Here is an 11242-nt window from a genome sequence, read left to right on the forward strand (position 1 = left end):
TGGAATAACCCTGTAACTATTATAAGATATGTTTGTAATTAAATAAGGCAAATAATGAAATCTCTAGGTGCAGATGGAGATTCCCTTGCAGTTCTACCAAATATTTAAAATAGAAATAACACCAATTTTAAACAATCTCTTTCATAAATGAGAAGAAGTTATACTTTGCAATTTATTTTATGAATCTATTATTATTTTATGTCAAAATCAGAAAAAAGACTGGGCTAAAAGAAAACAATATATATGAAAATATAAATATATAAATATGAATACGAAAACTGAAAACTCTTTAACAAAATGTTGGCAAATATATTTCAGAAATATAAAGAAAGGATTATACACTACAATCAAGTGGAATTTATTTCTATGATTCCAACTTATTTAATATTTGAAAATAAATCAACATAATCTACCATATTAACAGATTAAAGAAAAAGAAATCACATGATCATATCAACTGATGCAGAAAAGCATTTGCCAAAATTCAACTGCCTTTCATGAACAAAACAACAACAACAACAACAGAAAACACCTCTCAGAGAACAAGAATAGAAAGGAACTTCCTTACCTTGACCCAAAATGTTAAAAATCTACAGCCAACATCATTCTTAATGGTGAGACTAAACACATTTTCCCTATGCTAGGGAGCAAGTCAAGGATGTCACCTCTTATCACTTATTCAAAATAGTGTTGGAAGTTCTAGCCAGTGGAATAAGGCAAGAAAACAGAATAGAAATAAATGACATTTTACTAGGAAAGGAAGGAATTAAACTTTCTCTATTTGCGGATAACATGATCTTATACATAGAAAATAGCAAGTAATCATCCCTCAGCAAAAAAAAAAGAAAAAAAAAAAAGAAAAATTGACTGCTAGAGTCTAAGTGAGTTAGCAAGCTCATAGGATACCATATAAGCATACAAATATCAACTGTGTTTTTATATCTAATAATGAATTTGTGCATGCCAAAATTAAAAATACAATGTGATTAAAATTTCTCAATAAATGAAGGAAACTGCAAAGTACTGATAAAGGAAATCAAAGAAGATATATACGAATGGAGAAGCATACTATGTTTATCAATTGAAAAACTAAATACATTAACGGTGTCAATCCTTCTCATATCTAATAAACTATATATGTATGTGTGTGTCTAGAAGAATAGAATCTGGAGCTAAGCAAAAAGCTCTTAAACTTGACATCAACTATATTACCCATAAAGAAAAAAACTGATGAATTGGACTTCAATAACATTACTATAAAAGAACATTTAAGGAGGATGAAAAGGTAGCTATAGTTTGAGCAGAAAATATTTGCAAATAGCATAACTGACAAAGGACTACTATCTAGAAAATAACCCCTAAAATCAGAGATATAGCCCCTAAAAACAAGAGCACCTTGGAGAATATTTCAGAAACATAAAGGTTCACATTTATAATCATGTGACTACCATGTATCAGTAAGTCCTGCAGACCTAGCACTGTTAACCTGGAAAATAGGTTATCAACCTTGAAGACCGAGGGAGGGTACAGGAATAGGTTCAGTACACCATATACAGCTTCTTTACGTTTTCTGGGCAAGTGTGCAGAAACATGCCCTAGCAGGCACAACACTATTAAATAGCAGAATACATAATAAACAATATCTTAATGAGGTAGGTTAGGAAGTATGATTTGGTTAAATTGTATATCTCACTCAATTTTACAAAAGTGTTTTCATTTCCTATTTCTGAGTAACAGATGACTACAAATGTAGAGGTTGAAAACAATGTAAATTTATTAGCTCACCGCTCTGTAGCTGGGAAGTCAGATTGACTCAGCTGATTTCTCTGCTCCGGGTTTCACGAGGTCTTCATTAAGATGTTAACCAGCTGGGTACTTGCCAGGAGACTCTGGGAAGAATCAGCTTCCAAGTTGATTTAAGTTGTTGGCAGGATCCACTACTTTTTAGTTGTCGCTCTGAGGTCCCTGTTTCCTTGCTGGCTGTGAGCTGGGGGCAGCCTTTAACTCCTAGAGCCTATGTCTGGTCTGTCATGTTGAGCCCTGCTTTTCAGAGCCAGCAACAGCTTGCTCAGTTCTTCTCAATCTTAGCATTTCTCTAGCTACCTTTTAACTGGATATCTCTGAGTCCAGCCTGAGAAAGTTCTCTGTGTTTAAGGGTTCATGTGCTCAGAATGGGCTAGGACAACCTTATTTCAAGGCCACAACCTTAATTTCTTCTACAAAGTCCATTTTGTCATGGAAAGGAACATATTCAAATGTTCCAGGGATTATGGCAGAAGCATCTTTGAGGAGTGGGGGCACACAATTCTGTTAACTGCAGGGAGCTGTGTGTATATTGTGGTTTTTAGAAAAACAATCTTAAATACTGAGTTCATCGAGGTCGTGGCTATGCAACATACAAGCCATGATGCCTTTAAAGTGTTCATTTAACCTTACTAAGCCTCAGTTTCCTCATTCATAAAATAAAGATGCTAATATAAACTTCATGAGATTACTGTAAGATGTGTTAAAAATTATACCCAAAAAATATGAAAAAGAGAAAATGATACTTTGAAATTTTTTTAGGAATTTCCTATACAAAGATATGAAAGTATAAAGACCCATGAAAAACAAAGGCAAACATTTTCAACCTCCATTCATAAAAGATGAATGTTTGATTAAAAAAGAGGCAAAACAAATTTATGAGAGAAAAACATGGCAGACATGAATAGATAAATGGAAAGAGGTTACAGCAGATAATTTTCTCTAGACTAGAATCTAATCACCAGTATAAATACAGAAAAAATGTTCAACCTTACAAAAGTAATTAAATAAATGCAAATTAAGAGGAAATCCAATTTGTTAAATAAATGAAGGCAGATTAGAAAGTTGATTTAAAAACTCACAGACATATTCGGAAAACATATTTATTATTGTCATTTATCTGATGAAATGGACATCCCCAAACAAATGCTCATCAATTTGGAACAATCTTATTCTCAAAATGAATTTGAGAACCTTTATAAAAACCCACAAATATTTATATCCTTTAGAATAATAGATATACTTCTAGGAATCTTAATTAAATAACATAACTCTAGTAGAGCTTTATCTGTAAATACTTTAATCACAGTGGTACTTATAATAATAATAATAAAAGCTAATATATATTGAGTATTTAATATGGACAAGGCTCTAATATAAACTTTAATATATTTATGGTAAAGACTGTTATTGCTCATCAAGTATTCCATGTGCGCCCCTCTGTTATCTAGCCTTCAAATCATTTACACTGGGGCCATGTTACTGTTTTTGATTAATAGACTGTGGAAAGGTCTGATGTGGGTTGCTTCTGGGCTAGGGCCATTATAAACCAGTGTGCCTTGTCCATTCCTCTTTTTCCTGGCTGAGAGGACCTTGAGAGCCATGTAAACACATGGTTTGTGATGACATAGAAGCATTACAAAATGAAAAGAGCCTGGTTTCCTGAAGTAACAGAGGACATTCCCAGTGAAACATGTCAAATTTGATGCGAATGAGAAATAAATGATTCTTTTCCAGCCAAGCCACTGCAATTTGGATCTGTATTTTACTCTGCTATAATCTTGCTAGACAGGACAATATATTAACTCATACAATGTGTTTAAAAAAAAAAACTCTAAAAGGTAGGTACAATTATTTCTTCAAGTTACATTTTAGGAAATTAAGATAAAGTATAGGTAAGATAAAAATGGTCAAGTTTACAGAAACAGTGGGGAAATTGTATCCAAGGAGTTAGCTTCTGAGTCACCTTTTCTTTTTGGAGATGGAGTCTTGCTATGTCGCCCAGGCTGGAGTACAGTGGTGTGATCTCACTGAGCCACGTTTCTTAGCTATCATAACAAAAATTACAGAAAACAATTCTAGCTCAATGAATGGAAAAATCAATATATAATCAATGTCTGATCCATATGCTAGAATCTTACGTGATCACTAGAATGTCTCTAATTTGCTTTTGATGGACTTCCAAAAAATGCTTAAAGCCTAATTTAATTCAGAAGTCATATGTACACTATATAACATTTTGTAAACTGTGGCTAAAGCCAGTTCCAGGTCTAATAAAAAATTATACTAGTAAAAACTGAAATTCTCCTGCTACAAATACCCAGATAAGAGAAAGATGATATATAGTAAACATTATTTTAAATAAGTAGCTGAGCTTGCAAGAGAGAAAAATCACTGACTACTAGAAATAAAGTAGGAGCTGATAATCAGTAAAGTAAGACCATAAGAAGGTGTTGTTGCTGTCAAGTAGATGGTTAGTCACCAAGGGCCTTTGGTGCTAATGTCCACGCAAGGAAAAGGGAAGAGGATATGGGTCTACAAGTCAGGCAGTATGAACTGACAGATGCCACCTCAGCCAGGACCCAAGGGGGTCCTGAAACCATGCATACTGAGGGATGACTGTAAACTAAAGAGTTGGACCAAAAAAAGAAAAAGAAGGATAACGGCTTATTTTTGTTTGATGTGATAAACTACATGATTTCTCAGATTCAACAAGCTCAATGTAGCCTTAGCAAGAAAAAAACTCCATATCAATCCCTAGATAAAATTCATCATTACAAAACACCATGCAAAAAATTAACAACTAAGGAAGTGTAATTGCACTAACGAACTTCTTAATATAAGGCAAGCTGAGGAAATTCTGGAATAAAATGTCTCAACATAGAATTCTGTGAACATATCTAAACTAAAATTCAAGTGAATGGCTTAAAAAGGGAAAAAAGAAAGATAATTTGCCACTCACGGAACCTCATCAGGGAACTACCAGTTAAAATAAACTTCAGAAATGGGAAATTGAAGCAAAAGAAAAAAAGTAGATTGAATTCAAGAGGTCAAGAGGTAGTTGTGAGTAAAGAAACTGACATATTTTAGGCCAGAGCTAATGACTGTATAAACACCATCATATTAATAGTGACTCATTTATAGGGCATAAAAACATGGAGATATAAAATACTATAGAACAGCAACAGGCGGGAAATTGGGATGAAATTATAGATGTTCAAGTTTATAAAAGCCTTTGCAGTTTTTTTAAGGAGGCTAGAAATATTATCAGCAATAGATTTTGTTATTAAGTTAATTACCATTTAGGAGCAGGATATTGAATGAGATAACAAAGTGTAGAGTCTGTGTTTTAAGCGTTTGTCATTGTAAGCAGCAAGCTTTCCTGTGGGGAAAATCAGTGATGCACAGAGTTGCTACTTGATTGACTCACAGCTTCCCCACAGGAAGTTGAGAGTGAGGCAGGAACTATTCCTCTTCATTCTCTCTCTTCCAGCACATTCTCTTTCTTCCATTCCCTCTCTTCCAGTCCATGGGATGGCTTCTGAGAGCAGTATTAGATGGACGTACTGCCAGTTAGAGAGAACACTGCTGTATCAGAGGAAAGAGGCCTGGGATATTTTCATGAAAGCCTGCCATAACTGAGGGCACGTCTAGTTAAAGAGGAACTATAAACACTTCTGCTTAAATAGAGCTATTTTTTTTTTTGTCCTTATCTCTCATGCCCTGATTTGAGGGAGTCAAATCAAAGATGGAGAAGAAGGAGGACATTGAAGAAGGGCCATTGACTGTAATAAATCCCAACCCCATTGTTGATTCCTAAGACCAGTTAGTAGAGAATGATAGGATTTTATGTGAGATCAAAGTTTTAACTTCTAGTGGCTGTAGTTTTAACTTTTGAAAGTGAATTGTCACTCTCCAAGAGATGTGAATGAAATTTATAAGAAAATTGTGGGTTCTGCCCAAGATGACATCTAAATTGAAGAAGGTACACAGTGAGTTTAAAGGATCAACGAGAGAAACTTTTACTATTCATTTGCATAAGAAGACACATTCAGTATCTGGATTATCCAATATATGGAATACTTTGAGTTGAAATGATTAAAAGGTAATCTTTAATCATTAATTAACAAATCATTAATTAAACAAAATAATATTTAGCAAATTAAGCAAGTGCTAAAGGATACATGCAAAATATAATTAATATAAAAGCTTACACACAAAATGTTTATATGTGCATGTATATATATATAATTAAGTAATTCTTGGTAATGTTAAAAAATATATTAGTATGTGTACTAAATTTCAACTTTAAAAATTTATTTATATTGCCTCTTTTGCATCATTTTATTCAGTAGTAGTGTTTATTAGTAGTAGTAGTGTTATGAAGGATGTTAATATTCACAAAAAACAAGTAATAGTAATTTAATATATGTGGTTTCACAGTACAAAGATATTAAAATTCTTGGTAGTGATTTAAGTATAGTTCTGCCTAATGATATTAGAAAACTTCTTAATTCTTCCTACATCATGAGATGGGCTTTGTAGTCTAATGCATTTTTAATAACAGAACAGTGCATTCATGTATGGCCCACTCCTTTATGCATAAAAGAAGATGGCAATGGTTATATGCCATTAATTTAAGTATTTATCAATGGAGTGCATGTAATTTCCCTAAAGTACTACTTATTTACCCTTAACATTGTTAAAATCAGTGTTATATATATTTATAATCTTATTATCCAATGGAACTTGTTGATAATAAAACCCACTCATACAAATCACATAAAATCCGAAAGGCATGTTAAGATGCTGGATTTTTTGACATCAATCATCAGGCTTGATGTTTTTCTAAGTTTTAATATGTTCTGGAAATTAAATTATCAAAGTTTTTAGATGACAATTTCTTTTACTTCCACATTGTGCAAATTGATTTCTATTCTTACAGCTTTAAAATAAGCTCACATTATTGAGGTAGGTTAGATGGAGTAGTGCCTTTCATATAGTAATGGTGAAATAGAATCATAAATGTTTAAAATTTGAAAAGATTAAAATATAATGCAATTAGTTTATGTATAGTTGAATTAATCCAAGAAAAAAAATCGATAACATTATCAAAGAAATCAAAGAAAATTAACAAGTGTTTTCCTCATAAATAACAGTTCTTAGTTCTTGCATTGGTGATGTATCTGTAGGAAGTGAAGATTCTGGAAGCAACATTTAAATATATAATTTTATAATGGGGCTGGGCAATGAGCTTTAGCCGAGGTCAAGCTTCCCTGAAAATTGAAATACATGAAATTCTTATGTTCATAAATTTCAGGATTTATTTACTCCTGACAATATGTCACCTCTTAGTTCAAAAGAAAAAAAATACATATACATTTAAGAGCTAAGGAGTAAAGTTCAGTAAAGTACTTAACTTTATATAGCCCTTTAAAATGCAAGATTTTTATGACTGAAGTGCAAGCTAGTAAAAAAAAATCATGAATTAATTTTTCTTTACCATGGACTCAGAGTTGTATATAAGAGTTGAAAATAGTCATAAAATGTTCTGCTGGTTTCATACTTTCCAAGGTGCTAAAGGGAAAAAAACTGTATTGGTATGAATGTATGAATTCAACTGTGGACTTCAGCTGATCATTGGGCAGGAAACAGAACATAAGTACATTCAGATAATATCTAGGACAAGCAATAAATCTTTGAAAACACACAATCCAGGAAACTAGTCACTTTTTAATTTTTATTCAAAGTATTAATTTGATGATGTTTTCACTGAATTGACACATAGTCTATATTTGTACTGATTGAAATACTACATTGCAGAAGACTCTACCTGCAGGTTTTGGTAAGGGGTAGGCTGATAGAAAGTGTTCTTATAAGAATATGTGACAAAGTACAGCTTTACCTACATGGAATTAGTCCTAAGAAATATGAATAATGTTATCCTTATGGATCAGATGTTTGCTGTAATTGGTCTAATGTATTAGTTTGGCATTAATTCTAGTCACACAATTTGGTCCCATGTAAAATTTCAGAAGCACAATTTCTTCTTCCTGCTCTATCTTACGTTTCCCTGTCATTGCCTTAAACCTAATACTTTTTTCTCAAAAACTAAGTGTGAAATTACTGATTTGAGGAAAAGAAATAATACGTACAATTTTGAGTCCAAATGCTCTAAAATTCACATATTTTCAACACTACAAGTTTACTTCTAGAATATTTGAGTAAGGCTAGAGTCATGGAGATAGCCAAGGTTTTGTTTCAAAGTTTTTTTTTTTTCCTGTAATGTATTATAGCAAACAAAATAATTATTTAAACAAATTATAGTATATTCAGAAAATGGGTTTCAATTGGACACTTTGCAGCCTTTAAAAATGTTATAGAATAATATCTACTAACATGGAAATATATTAATGATACTTCATAAACTGTTAATAATTAAACTTATTATGTAAACAAGGTGTGGCACATATACACTATGGAATACTATGCAGCCATAAAAAATGATGAGTTCATGTCCTTTGTAGGGACATGGATGAAATTGGAAATCATCATTCTCAGTAAACTATCGCAAGAACAAAAAACCAAACATCGCATATTCTCACTCATAGGTGGGAATTGAACAATGAGAACACATGGACACAGGAAGGGGAACATCACACTTCGGGGACTGTTGTGGGGTGGGGGGAGGGGGGAGGGATAGCATTGGGAGATATACCTAATGCTAGATGACGAGTTGGTGGGTGCAGCGCACCAGCATGGCACATGTGTACATATGTAACTTACCTGCACATTGCGCACATGTACCATAAAACCTAAAGTATAATAATAATAATAATAAAAGAAAAAAAAAAAGGATGACCTTCAATAGGTGAATGGATAAAGAAATATCAATACAATGGTGTACTACTCAGAAATAAAAGGAATAAGCCATTAATTCATACCGTGACAAAGATAAATCTTAAATATACTTTGCTAAACAAAAGAAGCCAGAACCAAAGCTTATGTATTATTTGAGTCCATTTAAACATCAGTTGGGAAAAGGCAAGGCAGAACAAAAGGCTGGAAAAGTGCTTGTGTGGGGATGCTTGTCTCCATGTGGTCCTCCCTTTTGGTTGGTAAAGAAGGTGCCTAGTCACTAGTTCTAGGAGGATCAGGACTCATGAAGAAGACCTTTATCCTTTTGTTCAGTTGGATCCAAACTCTACTTAGTCTAGTCCTCCTTTGAACCCCAACTTGCCCATAGATGTACAACTGTGAAATGAATGTTCCTAGTAGCATAAAATTGGGATTTGTGGTTGATGAATCCAGCATTATTACTGTTAAGGAACATTATTGTGGCAGTACTGAAATGATAAAATGTGTCCACATAAAAATATGTTAAATATTAAAACAAAATGTATAAAAAACAAATAAAAATGAGAACATCTTTGTGGAAAATGTAATATACAGTGATGTTTTACCTGTAATATACAAAGAGTGCCTATATGTGAAAAATGATTGTTAAATTCTTCAAAATAGGCAAAGAACATAAACAGATTATATAAGGAGTACACATCTGTCTATAAAGAAAAATATTGCATTAGTACAAATAATGCAAATATTCTAAATATGTACAAATGTATACAAGAATTTCTATAAATATATATTTTTACATAAGTAACACAAGTAGATGTCCAATATATCTTTTTTACAACAACAAATATCTGTACAGTATATCCAAATAAGATTATTAACAGATGCTACATCCATTTATCTATTAAATAATTAGCAAAAAGTACATATATATAAAGTTTAAAGATGATTACCTATAATACAAATTTAAATTAAATAGACTGGTTTAAAATACCACAAATATATATATGCCCATATATTTACACTTATTCTATAAGTATATATATTTTAAATGACATATATTTTTAAAGTCACTATTTTTAAACGACATCCGTACACACACTAGAAGACTAGAAAGAATTGGATCTGAATATAAGAAATTTTTAGTCACTGGTTATCAAACTTTGTGTCGTAGGCTCTTAAAAATTATTAAGAATGTCAAAAGCTTTTATTTATGTCAAACCTAACTACTTATATTTATTATATTATAAATTTAAGCGGAACCTTTTGAAACACAAGAATACACAGACACACTTTCAGTGATCTGTCAGAACAATGGCGTACATTTAGCCTCTGCAATAGAATGCACAGGAAAGAATGAGAGTGAAAGAGTCAAATACAGTTTTAGTATTATTATGAAAGTAGTTTCTACCTGACTGCCTGAAAGTTTCTTTGGGAATCCCAGGTGCTCTTGGACTATACTTTGTGTCCAAATGTATGGTGTAGGCAGTCATTATTAGTATTAATTTATTATTCATATCTTAATTTTACTTTAAACATAATTTACATTTTTAATCATATGTACCTTATTTTGAAATCAGAAAAATGGAAATTGTTACAATTAAGAAGTCACTAGAAAAATGGACCTATTGTACAGATTCCAGTCTTACCTTTCTCAAGTCTGCTTACATGATTTTTCTCTTATGTCTCTATTCTTTCGCCTTCCCTTTGACCTTTCTTTCTCCCTTCTGCTCTTTGACTCCAAACTCATCTTTTCTTCTTAGTTTATTAAATAAAAACCAAACTATATTACTATCAATATATTTTTACAGAGTAGCCAATTGCTATCTCTAGAAGCTCATAATTTAATGAAAACTACAAGTCCTGAGATTGTCTTGCGTGCAGCTCCCACATACATGACACAGATTTGGATTTTTTTTCATATAGTCTCTTGATTGGCCAGAGTCTAATCTTTCCCAATAGGTCCTCAATCTTTAAGGCCCAGTCCAAGCCTTCCACAATGAAGGCGAATCCTCTAAGTTTTCCAGCACACAAAGCTTTGCCCCTTTTTCATGTCACTGTGAGATCTTCATTCAATGCATTTGTTTTACTCTTCTCCCTCAAGTTGTATTCAAAGGAATTAAAAACAGCAAATCAGTATTATAGTTGATTATATTCCTCAGAGTATCATTTAACTTTCTCAATACTTACTTGGTATTTACTAAAGTTGGCTTATCAATTGCTTTTGTATCTAGAAGTGAACAACTGTCAACACATGGATAAATTATGCTGTTAGGCATTCACACTGACTGGTAGGAAATAAAAACTTTTATTGTCATTAAAATGAAAATGACAAAATATCCTGCATATAGTTTTTACTGAGATGTAAAGCACAAGTTGTTAATGTAGCTGCAACATCAAAGGTCACTGAATAGAACTTTCACTAAGAAGTGTATTGATAAATTACAGTGTATAAGAAGGTATATGGAGAATTTAGAATTTGAGTGTAGAAATTTTTTCAGCATTTACTTTCTCTTCTTTGTCAAGTGCAGAAGTCCTTCTTATAGTTTTAAAGCAAAATATTGTAGTTTTTGCTAATAATAGT

The sequence above is a fragment of the Pongo pygmaeus genome, chromosome 3 (genome assembly GCF_028885625.2).
Source record: "Pongo pygmaeus isolate AG05252 chromosome 3, NHGRI_mPonPyg2-v2.0_pri, whole genome shotgun sequence".
NCBI lineage: Eukaryota > Metazoa > Chordata > Mammalia > Primates > Hominidae > Pongo > Pongo pygmaeus.